The 16,718-nt window shown below is 52.9% G+C and overlaps 1 long non-coding RNA gene across 1 annotated transcript in view; it reads right to left on the bottom strand.

Moving 5' to 3' along the window:
* Nucleotides 1-16,480, bottom strand: part of LOC133347454 (uncharacterized) — a 73,745-nt gene extending 57,265 nt beyond the window's left edge. Inside the window, exon 1 of the long non-coding RNA XR_009755721.1 lies at nt 16,348-16,480. This is a non-coding gene — a long non-coding RNA (uncharacterized LOC133347454). The remainder of the gene's footprint in view (nt 1-16,347) is intronic.
* Nucleotides 16,481-16,718: the final 238 nt, after the last annotated feature.

The raw sequence follows: 16,718 nt of genomic DNA, 5'->3' as shown, positions 1-16,718 counted from the left end.
GAGAAAGACAGACAGAGACAGACAGACAGAGACAGACAAACAGACACAGAGAGAGACAGAGGGAGACAGACAGGCAGAGAGACAGCGACGGCGCATGTTGCTCGGCTCTCGTTACTCCTCGTGGACAACTTCTGCCGAATTGCATGAGACTTTTGGAAAGATTTGGGAATTTAATGTATGAAGCCTCGAGGAAACTGATTTTTCGTTACATATAAAAGTTGTTTAAATTCCCCATCACACCCCCCACCCACGACCCCAATTACGTTGCAATTGCGATACCGCTGGTCACGTTACGCGATGACGACTTTCACAAACCTCCAGCTCGCAGTGCGTCACGCTTGTGTCTGCGGAAGACCCCGGAAGGTGCCGTTGCACAACTACTTCTGAATGTGTCTCAACAGGCCTCTTCAGCCACATTGAGGGCACGCAATTTAATGCCCTGCAAAGTGGTTGCAAACTGAAATGCTTCCGTCTCAGGGTTAGAATGTAACCGAAGTATGTGAATAACCACCTTGAAATTATTTGCTTTGTATCGTCCGTCGTGGTTGCGCCGAGACCAGCCAGACTCCTCACGTGCCAAGCGCACCACTGCTTCTCCTCAATGGACGTTCCTCCATTCATTATTTCTCTCGACCATCAACCATCCCCTCCGTTGCAAGTGCCGTCTCTTGCCCAAGCCCTCTTACTTCTCAACAGCTCCTAAGTCAGTGGACAACAGCCACCGTTGAGAACTATCGCATCATCCCATGTATGATGATCTCGCCAGAATACACATTTTGTCATCACCATCATCACCACGATGTTAAATGTCCACTAACAATCACCATCATCGTTATCGTTGTCATCTTCACCATCTTCGTGCATAACGCAGAAACCATAGTGCAGCACGGCACAAAAGCACGCGGCTCCCTCCCTCCCTCCCCACCATTAACCTCGTTCAGAAAAAACACCCTCAAAAATGTGTTTAATATCAGAATTTTATGAAATTATAATTGCGGTCCATTACCACGAGGTCCTTTCATGCGGTGCTCATACATTTTTCTCAATAGATACATTTACATTTCTCAATAGATACATCTCAATAGATACATTTACCAGTCCAAGCAATTCATTAGACCGATTCTGATTCTCATTCATTAGACACTTTATCTCCATATCTATGACCCTGCAGTTCTAGGAAAGTGGGGGCGGGTGGGGGGGGAATGCAGGAAATTGAAAACACAAGTGGAGCGATTACATAAGCGTGTAATCGCTCGCTAAACAATCACCTTCTCTACAATCGCGTCGCTAAATCATACTTTTTTTACCTTATAATTTGTTCAAGAACGCAAAGCACGCTTGACGACGTGGCAAGGGTGGAGTGAAGAGGAATTTGGGAGGCTGGGTAGTGCAGAGGGATCATGTCGTGTCGCAGCACCGAGCGTGCACTGCCCACGAGGGCCTGGGTTCGAGTCTGGGTTTCTGCCGGCAGTGATTGAACCGGGCTGTGTCCAGTGCAGCGAGTTCTCAGCCCGGTCACCAATGGCTGGACCAAACTCACCCCCTCACCCGCCCATTACATATACATTTGGATTTTCAACTTAAAATAGCACCACATTCCACCTCTGACATTTAAATATTCCGTTTGACATGACCACACTTTGAAGGCTGCAACCCCAAGGCCTGCCTCGAGTGCGGCTAAAGAGGCCCGTGACCTGGGACGTCGTTCCGGGACATGATTTCCCGGCGCTCTTCTCTGGACACATGGTGGTGCACTGCTCGCTGCGAGAGTTCCGAGGAAAAACCTCGTCGACACGTGTGCCAATTGTCAACCGCCTGCCTGCCAGTTCACGTCTGAACCAGCAGTGAGTAGAGCGAGCCGCTCCCATAGCTGGGTAACCCAGGTTAACACTTTGTGAGATGCTGCCAAGTGAATTTAATTGCACGCGACACCTGGACGGGAAGTCTGCGTTGGATGAAGCACAATCCGATCAAGCCAATCCATCAATTGTGTGGGGGGGGTGAATGACGCAGACACGTGTGCACATAACACACGATGGTACGCACGCATTAGGCTCACACGTAAACCCGCGCACTTGCAGTATCGTGTGAGTGCACTAATTATCACCACCAGCCATGCTCAATCCACTGCTGGACGAAGCCCCCCCCCCCCTACCCCAAAGCGCTATCCTGCGATAGAACGATCAGCACAACACAATTTTGTACAGAAATATTTTTTGCTACGAACTGCGTTGTCGCAATTCAAACAATGCAATCGGAGGGCGCCGTGGCGAGTCGAGCTCACGACGTTTTGCTTCAAGAAGTCGTCTCGCTTTGCCCCCCCCCATCCCCCTTGACGGACGCACGCAAAGCTTTGCCGGGCAAGGCAGTAGGGGCCTGTAGCGCCCATGCGGTCGTTTAAAAACAACAACAGAATCAGGGCATGAGTGCTTCCGCGTGTTCGGTTTGGCCGTTGTTAGCGCCAGGGACGATCATGGGAGTGGGTGCAGACCCGGCCTCGTTGTCGCGTTTACGTCGTAGCGGATGATGGAGGAGGGCTGCGACGCTGCCCAGCATTAAAACTCACACGCTCCTAATAAAACACATTGCGCAAACCATAAATGAGACTGTCAGAATTAATAATAAAGGCGCACTAAATTATTTACCAGTGTTGCCCGCACAAGAATTGCGTTTGGTTTTGCTGTTCGCCGTCATCCGCAGATTGAATAATTTCGTCTCGCTGGCAACTCACGCGATGGCGCGCGACGACTCACGGCCGCGTAGGAATCCTTCTGAACATCAAAACGCTCATTTAAAAAAGGGCTGCTAGCTTAATAGAATACACGTGTTACAATTCCTCCAATGCATCCGTTACGCTATTTACCGGGTACTGATATCAGATCGCGTTTGCACGGGGACTCACACGCGCTCCCGAATGTGTGAACGCGACGTGTGAACGTTACCGACGCGCAACTCGGCACGATGGCTCGCAGTATTGCCGCCAGCTGACACCAGCAGCGGCTGGGCAAGTCTGGCGCACGCCATCGTACAACCATCTTCACTATCACACACCCCAACACCCCAACACCCACACTCCAACACACCCACAGCTCCAACACCTCCATAAGCCAACACGCCCCGTCACCAACAACCCTCCCATTGCCCCAAGATCCCCCCAACACCCCCATTGCCCCAACACTCCCTAACAACCCTCCCATAGCCCCAACACTCCCTAACAACCCTCCCATAGCCCCAACAACACCCCACAGCCCCCTAACAGCATCCAAAGACACCTCCCACAACCCCCCGATGTCGTATTGGCGACCCAGATCCCCCTTGCAAACGAGACTCCTCGTGCTCTCTGGAGCTCTCAGCTGGTGAAACAGAACAACTTCGACTGGACGAGAGACCACGCGACTCCTCTAAACGCCGTGCGCCGTGACCCCGACCCCCACCGCTCCCCTCGCGTTCACGCAACACCGAGATGCTTCCTCGCCGCCGCACGAACAGCACCCAGTGGCGTGGCTGTCGGGGAGTGTGCAGGGGGCCCAACCGCACCGCGCCAGAGGGGTGCAGGCCGGCCCGGGCATCCCCCAAGCCCATTGGATTCCCTGGCACCGGTGGGGGGGGGGGGGGGGGGTGGGGGTGCCAGCCACCACGCCACGCGCCAACCCCACCCGACATCGACACCGAGCCGGGCTCAAGCGCAGAGAGCCACCCTCCGGGGGGGGGGGGGGGGGGTAACGAGCCATCGCCGCCGGCTGTGGGTCTGTGGCGCCGTCTCCTCCACGCCGGAGGCACGCGGCAGGGGCTGAGTGGCGAGCGGGCCGAGCTCACGGTTCAATCGCGCTCCTCCAGCGTGGTCACCACCGCACGGGAAGGGGCAGCGGCTACAACAGCCATCGGCACCTCGATCCAGGGGATCGACGATCGAGAAGGGCGACCGATCGTGGTGGGGGGGGGGGGGGGGGTGCGGACGATCGGGGCCGCCCGATACAAGGGCGTTTGAACTTCCCCGTCGCTGTCGACCCAATTTCACCATCTCGCTCCGCGGACGCCGCTCCCGTTTTCTTCCCCGAGACGACGACAATTCACGACGCCGACGCCGCGGAATGAATGGAAGCAGCAGCAGAAGCAGCAGCAGCAGCCGCCTCATCACGCCGAGCAGGGGACACACAAGGAGCGTGCGGGACGCCGCTCGCTTCGAACGCGCTGCGCCTGCAAACCGGCGGGCACGGAATTGGCGAAGGCAGCGCCACGCTTTGTATATAGTTGTATATATATGTACTGTATATAAATACAAGTCCGTCAGCGTGGGGGTTGCCGGGGTTCAGCGCGGCAGAAGCCGAGCCCTGACACAATTCCAACCCCCCCACCCCACCCCCACCACCCGTGCCCGACAGCAGCCCCGTCGAATGCGCGCAGGCCGCGTCTGAGCGAGCGAGCAGCGAGCGCTCAACTCAGAGCCACGTGAGAGCCACGTGGGAGCCGCACGCGCCCAGCGGCTGCGTGGAGACCCCGCACGGCGCGCGGGGCCCCCTCCTCCGAGCCGGGGCTCGCGTGAGCCCGTCAATTACCGAGGCCCCCCCCCCCATCAACCGCGTGCCCGTCAGAGGAGGGCGCGCGGAACGACACACGCTCAATTGGCGGGTAGTGGGGGGTGGCGGGCTTCACTCAACAAGTGGGAAACGAAACTTAAACAACAAGTATGAAAGTGCGATGCGCTGTCGTCTGCCCTGCAATTGTGCCCCGGCTCTCGCCCAGTGCGTACGAGAAGAGGCTGCGGCGCCCCATTGTTTAATTGTCGATATTTAAAAAACGATCGACAATTTATTGCCTCTAAGATTTAGCAGAGGGTGGTCGAGTCTTGAGCAGCGGGGGCTCGCGCCCCCCCCCCCCCATTCCCCCCGTGGTTGCCCGCCCGTGTTGTGTCGCGCGCTGGAGCGTCGTGGTGGTGCCAACTGCGCCACTGGATTGTTACGGACATCGGCCGTGCCACGTGCGGCGTGTTTTCATTGGCAAGCCCGCCGCTTACCTGTTAATGCGACTCCTTATCTCTTCTCACTACCCACATCCAAGGCGATTGAGCCAGCCCTGCTCGCTCCGGTCCCAGACGGCCCAAGCAGGTTTGCGTCACGTTGGCACGACTCGCGGAGGGAGAGGTGATCATCTCTGTGGAGCCCACACTACCAAGGCACGCCGAGTCCTCCGTGGTGGGACACCGTGTGAATGTGCGACTCTGTGGAGGAGGCTCCACGCGCGCTCGGTGGGTGGCAGGGGCACGGCTCGACGGGCCGGTTCTGGGCCCGCGCATCACCACAAAAAGGCCACTCAGCATTGCCAACACTCAGCACCGCGCTCAACGAATCTTGCAGAAGATAATGATCGTGGGCAATACAATAATTCACAAAGTAATGATGTTAGTGGTCACCATCATCATCAGCCATGATCGATCCACTGCTGGATGAACCCCCGCCCCCTCAAATCCGTAGCCATCTCCGATGGTCACGACATGGAGTGACATATTAAAATTCACTGTTATTGGGCCCACGAGGTCATACGCAAAACAAACAAAAAATCTGGATGAACTGGAATTGGCAAAAAACCCGTGGCCAACTCTTCCCAACTGCCGCCCGTCTCGAGCGTGACTGGAAACAGCGCCCGTGACACTAAACAGAATGTGAACGGCTTCAACCCAGGTCACCCGCAACGCACCCAGGCGAGACCTTTCAAGCAGAGTCGCATTGCGCTCGGGTAGGTACGTGGACCGGGCCGCACGCCCGCGCCCACAAAGTGCCCCCCCCCACCCCCCCGCACTCTTCTATCCCCCCCCCTCCGTATTCCTCGGAGGCGAGTGCCTCCGCGCGCCGATTTGAGCAGCTGGAGGCGGCGGATTTGCGATGGACGCGCCCGCACAGGGGGAGTGCCGCTGAGAGAAGGGCACGGCGCGATTTGATCGTCAGTGGGGGAGCTCCTCAATCTACACGAGAATCGACGCGAAGCAGGAGGGGGGGGGGGGCGGCCGTGTGGTCCGGGCTTTGTCTCTGACAAAGACTGCACACCCGAGACGGGGGCGTCCCGCCTTCTCCGTCATTTACGTGCCCATTCATCCATCGATGGAAAGCCCAGCCGGGTCTCGATAATGTCCTGGGAGGTTCCTGAATTTGGCAGGTGTTTTGACCAGTCCCTTTAAAAAGAAGAAACTCCTTTGCACCGAGTGAATACATTGAAAAGGCGTATGCCATCGCAGGAACGTGAGAGGTGGTGGTGGTGGTGGTGGCTTGCGCAGGCTTTCATCTCGCGGTGGATTGACCGTGACTGACGATCGCGATGAAGGTGCGCGTCGATGCCGTCTCAACGCTTCCCGGGAAAGTGACGTTCAGACGCGGAACTTTACTGAACAAAAAAAATCGGGATTTTACAAGCGCCATGCAGCGTTGCGAAATGCCCCACGCCATCGTCGCACAACGGTGATGGGCGTAGGGGACAGCGAATGACGGGGGCCAACACACATGAGCGATAACACCACACAGAGAAAATAATCCTCGCCGAAAAATCACCACGGCGATGCTGCTGCTGCTGCCACGTGCTTGAGTCCAGAGATCGCGTACTCTTAGAATGAAGTTTGCGTTCGTGACAGAAAAACCCTACACGGGAATAAAAAAATAAAACAACCTCACAACATTTCGGAAATGATTTATCAATATTATCAATCGATGGTTTATCAATATTATTCATCAATGATGTGATTACGGCGCAAGCAGTGCGTGCTCTCCTGGGTAAATATCTGACGTTATTGGTATTTATGTATTATGGGTAAACAAAGGTATCTAATGAAAATGTTTTATGTCTCATCGATATATGCTGAGGCTTATGCACAATTAACCCAGAATGCAGCGTAATACAAGACCGAGACCGACAACATCGTAATTACTAGAAAGTTAATTTAACGTATACCCATTAGGAGGGATAAAAACTGATCAATGCGGCCGTTTAGAAGGACAGCCACGCACCGGAGACGCAGACGTCCGATTTCTTCGCTTGAAGTCTGAAATTAAATACACATCTGAGCTGAATAATGGTACCTTGAATTGTTTTTAATTTCCCCAAGACGAGCGAGCCCTACACGATTTAAGCAATTCAATCACATCGGAGTGGACGGTGATCTTAGAGCAGTACTAACACTGGGTCTCAGGACCTGGAAGTGGGCGTGTGGTTCCTGATCACGGCTAACAGCGGCGGTGAGTGGGCACCCCCCCCCTCCCCCTTCAGCCAACCAGCACGGACCGGTGTGGTGAAGTATGGTCAAACGACCCCCATGGCTGAGGCCTCGGTCCATTCATATAAAAAAAAATGCCGAACATTTGTATTCAAATGAACATATCAATCCACAATATCGCATTAAAATATGTTTTGGCTGCTGATGAACCTCATCACTGCTAACAATGAACGTGTCCCAGGAATAAATGCGGCATTTAATATATCAAGTTATCGCGGCTAATGAGTGCAGTTGCGACGTGGTGACTTGACGACCAGAGTTCGATTCCCGGCCACGTGGGACGCACCAGCGGCAACTCCCCCCCACCACCACTTCATTCAGACAGTAATAACCAGCATGGTGAAGTATGGTTACAAAAAAAACGTGACTGACAGGGGGTGGGGGGGGGAGGGCTTCATCCAACAGCCGATAGACAAAGGGGTCTAAGTAATCTATCATCGTGATTAATGGGAGGTGTATAATACGGACTTTAATATATGTCCACCACGCGCAGTGCCAAGCAACCCACGACATTGTGCATGGGTATACTTCTGGTTTCACCTCTTCCATTAGCCACCAATATTGAGTTGTGCTGTCACATGCTATGAGAAATGGTAGTCCTGGTGTGCAGCAATCCATAGCAAGTCATGTTGAGAAATGGCACAATTGGTTGACCAATCCACAAAGTTGGTGGAACAGATTGAATTGCTGTTCGCCCGGTGTTTCAGTCTCCAAAACGCGGAGAGAGGGGGAAGAAAAAAAAACCCAAACCCACAAACCTCCAACAACGCCTTCGCTCCGTTCGAATGTTGAGCATCGGCGAGACGGGAGGCGGCACACACGTGGTCCGTGGAAGCGTGCTGGGCTTTCTAACGCGGGAAGCCAAGGGAAACACGGGGGCAGCCTAACATTCATTATGAAAATCTCCGCACGCGATCGGCTTTTTAAAATGAAACGTTAAAACCAAAAACGGAAGAAAGTTCTCGGGGCTGCTCCACGAGGGCACGCGGGGACAGGGAGGCACCGACTCACCCGGAGCCTTCTCTCCAGAATGGGGGAATTGAAAGGCACCGCGGTGGCTACGAGATGTTAACTACCTCGCCCGGTATACAGGAGGTCGTAGGTTCGATCCAGACCCCTGCCGCCTGTATATTTGGAGTTTGCACGTTCTCCCCGTCGTCGTGTAGATTTTTCTCCAAGTCCTCCGGTTTTTTTTCCATCCACATTTAGAATCAACGTGCATTTAGAGCATTTGGCTGCTTTACATGTCCTCACGATGAGCCACTTCGTTGAGCTATCAATTATGGCCAGGTCGCTTCTGAAAAAGAACTATAGCTCAGCGAGCTTTACCTGCTACCTTCCGATCGCACTCCATTGCCGATTAAAGGGTGGTGTACAACAATGCATAAGATTCAAATCGCACCAAATTGCTAACCACCGCGCGCTGCCGCCACCCGGGTTTGATTCCCTGCCACGGTGCTGCATCGAGAGGTTCGGCCAATTCCATTGACGATTCGTTTGGCTTCGTCGGGAAAGAAAACCGTTGAGCCTGGAGAAAACTCAGGCGGCATACACACACACGGGAGTGGCAGCACCCAGCACGACCGTCTCGTGCACACCACGCCCCCACCCGAACACACATCACATCTGCACATGTGGGAAGCCAAGCAGGTTGGAGCCTGGTGAGCGTGAGATGCGAGACTGTCTGGCTTTGCCGCGAGCTCGTCAGGAGAGGGCAGTACAGCAGCCAATTCTTAAATCTATCCGTGACGAGCATCATTCATCAAATCGTGCCAGCAATAAACCAAACACTCGGTAATGGAATTGGCCAAACATTCCAATGCAGGATCCTCCTCAAGAACATAGTCTCGAGATTCTTAAATAACTATAAAAGGCTTCACTCAGTATAGTTCTAGAAGCCGCGATTGGTAGAGAACTGGTCGTAGGTTATTCGAGTTCGTAGCTGCCAGCAAGTGTTTGGGGCCCATCCTGCAGAAAAAATGAGCGATTCTTAAAAGAGGCGTCCGTCTCTTCAACCCTGTGTTTGTCTCTCGCGAGTATAGGGGGGGAAAAAATCCAATCCCCCCCCCCACGATCCTCTGGACCACGTTTAAACGAAGAGAACAAACACTGCAAGTCCATCCAGAATTCGCAGAAATTTGCTCCGACGCGAAATCTTTCCCTCAACGAAGACCCCCCATCGCGCGCGAGCTAAAGATTCAGAGAAAGATTTCAGTGTCCGGCTATTTTTTTTAATGATTTAAAACCACCCACCCCCTCCCTTCTCCACCATCCCCCAAAAAACACCGACACGCACTTCAAATGAAAAGGATTGCATGCAGGAATTTAAATGCGACGGGTTTAGAGAAAGAGACTGCAGAAAAGTAACGCAAACATAGCCTTCTTCAAACGCGCCTAATCCCTGCCCCAGCGAGAGCGAGCGAGCGCGCGCGCGTGGGAAGAGAGGGATGGGGAATAGACATCTACCGCAGCGCTCTTCAAACGGATCCCACCTGGGGGGCAGCACGTAGGAGCGGCCCTCTTTGATTTGGAACCGATTTCTGAAAATGTCGGTCCCCGCGTAGCAGCAACCTCCGAGCGTACGGCAGGGAGCCGCGAGGGCTTTGAGACGTGGGAATTTTTTTTCGGGGTTCCAGCAAAAAAAAACCTCAGCCCCCATGGTCAAATTTACAAACTCGTTGCATCCGTGCGTAAAACTGGGACCAATTAGGTGAGAGGGAGCGCTCTTGGCAACACACCCATCTGCTAATCCAGCAGTATACACACAAACCTGATTCTGCCGATGAAACACGAAGTGCTAAAACCGGACAAGGATTGATCTATTAAGCCAATGCTGCTGAAAATGTGCACTTCCAGAATACCGTGCAGCTGATGGGATGTGTAAACAAAACAAAAAAACGCCACGTGTCTTTTTTTTCTCCGTCGAGAGATGAATGTGAGAAGGAGGCGTTACACGTCTGCCGATTTGTTTCGTTAAAAACATTTTCTCCAGCGACGCTCAGTGGTTATGGTGTCATTTTGTCGGGAGCTGCGAGGCGTTTATGACAATTTGACCAAAGAAATAAACCGCGTCCCACAATTGCACTGTGAAGGTTGGGCAGGAACGCCGCCAAACGAAGACGCAGCCATGTCTGGGTACCAATAACATTGGTCGAGTGGGTCTGAAAATTAACCTCACCGCCAACTCAAAGGCAAACTCAAACTAATTCCGAGCTCGTGTTAACCCTTCGAAGGTTTTAGCTGTCAATCCACCGCTGGATGACGTTTGCCCACTCCAACGTGAAGCATGGGAGTGGTTTGACCATACTTCACCACAAATTAGTAGAGAAGGGCACAGGACTGGTTCAGAGATTGCACACCACTCGTGCTCGCCATGCCTGGGAGTCAAACTGAGGTGGCCAGGTTCATCGCACAGTGCCCGAGTCACTGCACCTCCACTCCCATCTCCAGCAGCACCCAACATCAAATCATTCACTGGTGGTCGCCGAACTCCTTCGTGCTCGACACCTGGGAGCTGCCGTGGAGAATAAAGCCCCGAACATGTGGCCTCATCGATCATCACGTGGACCCAGCGGTGGATGATGGACCTCGCAGCGCACCCGCGGGGAGCACGAGATGGGAAATCTGGTGGTTTCATCGACAGCTGGAGAGCACCGACGACGCTGAATGATTAGGAGACGTAACGATTCACCACCCTCCCCCCCCCGCGCACGAGAGAGAGAGAGAGAGGAGTCTGTGGAATTCTCACGGCTCGCAATCGGTGCTTCGCGGACTCGCCATTTTCCTTCTCGCGTCGCTACTTTCGGGTGCGTTCTAACCCGATGGCGTCACGTGTGTAGAATCCGTAGCGGCGTAATCAGAAATAGAATGGTGAATTGTCGCTTGTGTTCTGTTGTTGTTGTTACCCCATCACGACTCTGGGCGCGTATCGCATTGCGGAGCGTGAGAATCGATTCAACCGACGAAGCTCACGTGGCTCACCGAGCCGGTACCGTCACTGTAACTGCTACCTCCCCTCTCCAGCCTCCATCACCCCCCCCCCCGCCACTCACTCTAAACTACGCGGTACAAACACATGAACGAAGAAGCGAATGAATCGGTCACCCATCTGCGCCCGAGCGGACGTCATCCAGCCCTTTGCGACGTCAACTTCACGGGGCATGCAGCAGCCTCTGCGCACAGCCGCGCCTCGGTGCACACGAGGCTCTTCCAGCACGCTCTGCCACGCTCCCGCGACTTGTGTGCATGTCACACGTGCGGATTGCATGCCCGCAGTGCCAAAGCAACCGCGGACTGGCATCTCCACGAACGTGGATTGATGGACTTTTACAATCGCCATCTGTTCCCTCTCAATGGGTCTGCTGTGATAAACTGCAGTCGGAGGCGAGGAAATTTGAGTGCAAATGATTTTGATCGCCGTTATAAATCATCTCGTCCGAAACGTTGCATTTGTTTCACGTTACGTCATTTTTTTTTGCACCACCGTCAATAGTTGTGATTTGTGACAATTTGAAGAGTTATGGCAATCATTGGGGTGGAGAGGCGTTCATCCGGCGGCGGATTGACACAAGTGGTTTGCATTCGTTATTATCATTGTCAAATTTATTAATTTTTTTTTCCACTTAATTGTCTTGCTGTACAATCGCTTGGCATCCTTGAGTTTGCGTCGGTAGCCCAGGTGTCTCCCTTGAGAGAGACAGAGAGGTGTCATTTCAATGAGCTCTCGCACGGATTAAAATAAAGGATGTGACCGACTCGGTAGCAGTTGCTATCCACCGCCCCCCTCCCTCCAAAATTCATATTATATGCCTCCTAAATTAAATATCCATCACGGACCCCCCATGGATAGTTGCTTCTACCACTCTCAATTCAAAATCGATCCCACACACCTGCTCACAGCCATTGCGAATTAGCGCTTGACGAGCGCTTTAATTTCATTCACGTAAAGTGAGCGCAGTGCAAGCCTCCTCGCTCACTGCCGCCATGGTGAGAGAGCAGCAGCACATCAGCCACATCATTAAATACCTCCACTGGCCCCAGATCCAGTCCCGGCTCAACGGCGAGATTGACCCAATCATCGTCAAGCTCCCCAATGGACTGCTCACCCTGCATACCTCCCCTCTAACCTCACGACTCCCCTCCACGCACTCCGCTACCTCTCCCCACTCATCTCCCTACTCCTCCTCACCTGCACGGTCCCTCCTCTCCCAAATCCCCGTACGACCGTGGCTTGTTCGCTGGGAGCTCACCCCCTTCCCCAGCAGTCCGTGCTGTCGACTCATTTTCCCGAGTTCAAGTTAAAACCCGAGACGTTTCCGTCTTCCTTTGTTCCCGTGACGATCGCCCATCTATCTGCGCCAGTGGTAGTTATTAACCTTCACTGCAGCCTTGCACCCATTGGGTTCTCAATAATAAAAGCATGTACACTGTTAATACATACTCAGAGTTTGATGAAACAGAGTAGTTGTAACTTAAATGCCCGTGCTTAACTTGTCTTCCGATGATTTATCTTTGAAAAATCTGCCCACGTCTCGCACCCGCAGAAAGGGCATCTCGCACCCAAGGGGGTGCGGGTGCGCGCGTGCTCCCCGAGTCAAGAATCATCGATCTACTGGGATGCCTCAAGTCGGCGTCGAGTTGTACAACTCCTTGCTGCTTGTCGCCGGTTCCATGCGACACCCATGTTGCGCTTTTGGCAGCGCGACTCGAGGACGCAGTTACATTTAGACAGCCACATTAGCACACGCGGTGTCGTACTGCATCGGCCGTTTTGCGTCATTAGCCAGCAATTATGCTTCGTGTCGAGTCTGTTATCCTTCTCCCCGCGCCTCCAAACCAGCACGGTTGCCTGCGCACGGTAGGCGAAGAGAAGTTCGCCATCACACGCGACCGCCTCCAAGCGGGACCTGGCGTCACCGCCGTCACTCGGCAAGCCTCTTCGTCAAGTCGAGAGGACGTCTCCTTGTCACTGCCACACGTCGTTGTCGCGAACGTTGCACGCGCACGCGAGGCACGGCAGCGATGGCGGAGTAACAACCAAGAAACAAAACGCGCGTTCGAGAAAAAAATCAACCATCCGACGAGGGGATGGCACGCACAGAATGAGTTCCGTGTGCAGGTGCTAGAAGCATCATCATCATCATCATACTTTTTGGTTCTTTCGGTAAAGTCACGTAGGTAGAAGAATAATAGATCACGACGTTTCGATCGCAACACAAGCAATCGTCATCAGGTGGGACAACCACAGCAAGAAAAAAACTGCCGAAGCATAGATTCCTGCAGTCACGAAAGCTTCAAATCAACATCATCATCATCATCATGATTAGACTTTGCATGATCCTGAGAGATTGTGACAAGTTTGGGGATGCCCCTCATCCAGCAGTGGATTTACCAGGGCCGATTATGTGGCTACGAACCTCGACCCGAGTTGGTATACACGGGACACGGTGTTCGTCAAGCAGAGGAAAGCACGTGTTGGCCGAAGAAAACCGATCCGTCGATTAATAATCGAGCGTCGCGCGTGTACAGAATCATTGGTTTCGAATCGTTCAGTTTGTACCTCATCAGCCACTAGTGGCCGCTAAATTCAGTCGAACGCAAACCACAAACAGAGACATTGATTCTTGTAGTTTCAACAACACGCCAACCACGTGTACTCCGCGTACGAACAGCTCAGCGCTAAGCATTTTTATGCAAAACCAGTAGTTCCTGTAGCACTGAATTGTCGTGATCTCGTGTTAAGTCTCCATCGAAACAATAGGAGCAATTGTGGCTGACGGGCAGCAGGGAGACGAGCCGACTGTGGACAGAGTCGTCGTCATTAGGACTCATCACCACAGTCACGAGTTTCTGTTGTGATGGGGTTTCTTGTTGTTTACGAACAACAATAACTTCACAAAGTATTTTATTTTCATGCCGGAACTCAAGGTGGGTAGTTCACGGGCTCACACGTCGGTTCCCTCTGTTCGACAAAGCGTTGTCGTTTGGATATTCGATCATTCACGTACACATTGTACAGATGTCCTTCCACACAAACAGCTCCTGCTCGCGACCATTGTTGAAATGTACGCGTCCTGTCTGTTTATCGAGTTAAAGTCTTATCTATCGAGTTAAAGTCCTCTCTATCGAGTTAAAGTCATGTCCATCGAGTTAAAGTTCTGTCCATCGAGTTAAAGTCAAATCTATCGAGTTAAAGTCCTGTATATCGAGTTAAAGTCAAATCCATCGAGTTAAAGTCCTGTCTATCGAGTTAAAGTTCCGTCTATTGAGTTAAAGTCTTGTCCATCGAGTTAAAGTCCTGTATATCGAGTTAAAGTTCTGTCTATCGAGTTATACAGTTCTGTCTATTGAGTTAAACGCAAATCCTGTCTATTGTGTCGAGTTAACACGTTTACGATACAGTAGAGGAGTATTCGGTCAAATTAAGCCACAGGTGACAGATTGTCCAATCAGAGACGGCTACAAGAATCACGACACGACAACAAACAACACGACGCGTTAGCTGCAGGCCACGACCGCGGTAGCATTGCGACTTCGTGAAGTGAACGAAAAGGCGCCCATAGAACTCACCAGTGGTTGGTGAGACGATGGTAGCGATGATGCACATGGACGGTATAAACACACACACACAGGCTGGCTACAGGGTAGGAATAACGGGGAAAAGCACGCACACACACACCGTGAACCTCATTAAATCTCAACTTCGTTATAAAACCGGTACACGTGGTCAAACAAAGCGCTACGCGTACGTGACAATCTTATTGTTCGAAAGGAATATGCAGCATCACGGCGGCTGACTCGACGTTGAGAAAAGCTAGGAGGCATCATCATCATTATTACTACACGTGTCGGATATTGTGAATAAGCGAGTTTTATATTGGACACCCGACCAGAGCTCACGGGAGATCTGGGTGAGACGGCGAGAGCAGGCAGGTGATGTAGGTGAGCACTCGTTACAGGTTCGTGAAGCTGATCGCGCCATACGCAATAACACCACAATAAGTAGTACTTGTCATCCGTTTACGATTTCAAAACAACAAGCATGTAATTGATCACTTATTTGAGATTTAAAACGCCGCTGCCACGCAGTATGTCGCAACTCACACTCGTCACTGTCCTCACCGACAGTATACACACACACACAGTGATGGGCGACGTTTCGTGCGATCACCCTTCTCCATGGCGCACAAATTACGGATTTACTCTGCATCATATGCACGTTTTGCTTCAATGGTGTCACAACAAGCAGCAGCAGCAGTGCCATCGTCACAGCTCGGGGTATGTACAGCGCCCTGCTAGGCTGTGTGAGGAGCTGTGCCTCGGATAATAGCATCTACTCAAAAGACCGCGAACCCGTTCCACAATAGGATATCAGCAGCAGCATAATCATCATCATCAGCAGCAGGATTTCATCAACATCACACCGAACATCGCACATCACGACCCTCTCTCGGAAAACGAACGCCTCCCGTCCTTATCTTGTCGTACCAATTGATCAATAAGGGCGACATTCGAAGTTACGGCTCGTGAACAGCGAGCGAAGACGCCCTCTCATTGTGACGCATCTCAATAACCCCGAACAAGTACGCGTACTCCTCCTCCACCACCTCCTCCTCCTCCACCACCACCGCCTCCACCTCGTCGTCTTCTCAAATTAGCCATCATCCATTCGACGGTAACGCAAATCAAACTCCCGCATTGCGCGTACGCACCCCGACGTCGTCGTTGCCCGCCTCTGCAGAACAATAACCCCTCGCGCGGAGCGCAACTCGGCGGGAAAGGCGGGAGGAGGGATCGTTGGCCGCAAACTTCCCGTCGCCGCGACTTCCACGGCGGAGAGGCACCGTCGCCCACAGCCGCTAAACTTGAACTTTCCGCCGTCTCTCAACAGTTGCCGAACTCTCTCGAAGCGCACCACACACAACAGGGCCACACGAACTCGACTCATCCGGCGAAGCAAAAGGGGCATGACGAAGACGACGACGACGACGATGCAAACACTCGCAACAAAACCACCACCATTATCATCAACAACAACAACATCAACAACATCAACAACAACAACATCACAGCGCTGGACTGCTACTCACCGACACCCGCGCGCAGAACAAAGAGAGGGAGCGGCCGAAAGCGCCGCGCGTCACTCGCGCACGCCTCGCCAAATCGTTACGCGATCTTGTGCCGAGCCCCGCACGGACAACCCCAAGTTCACTCGAAGAAAGCCACAAAGGGAGGGGAGGGTGGGGGAGGGTTGGGGGAGGAGGGGGGAGGAGGGGGGAGATTGCTCACTCGGCCCTGCGGATCGCCCGCACGCGACACGCACGGCGATCGCAGCAACATCGCTCACACTCACTCACTCTCACACTCACTCACTCTCTCACACTCTCACTAACTCTCACTCACTCACTCTCACTTACTCACTCTCTCACTCACTCTCACTCACTAACTCTCACTCACTCAC

Source organism: Lethenteron reissneri, chromosome 26 (genome assembly GCF_015708825.2).
Source record: "Lethenteron reissneri isolate LAM-NWPU_2019-01 chromosome 26, ASM1570882v1, whole genome shotgun sequence".
In the NCBI taxonomy this organism is placed as follows: Eukaryota; Metazoa; Chordata; class Hyperoartia; order Petromyzontiformes; family Petromyzontidae; genus Lethenteron; species Lethenteron reissneri.
Note: the sequence above shows the minus strand (reverse complement) of the source record. Positions and strands in the feature narration are given on the sequence as shown.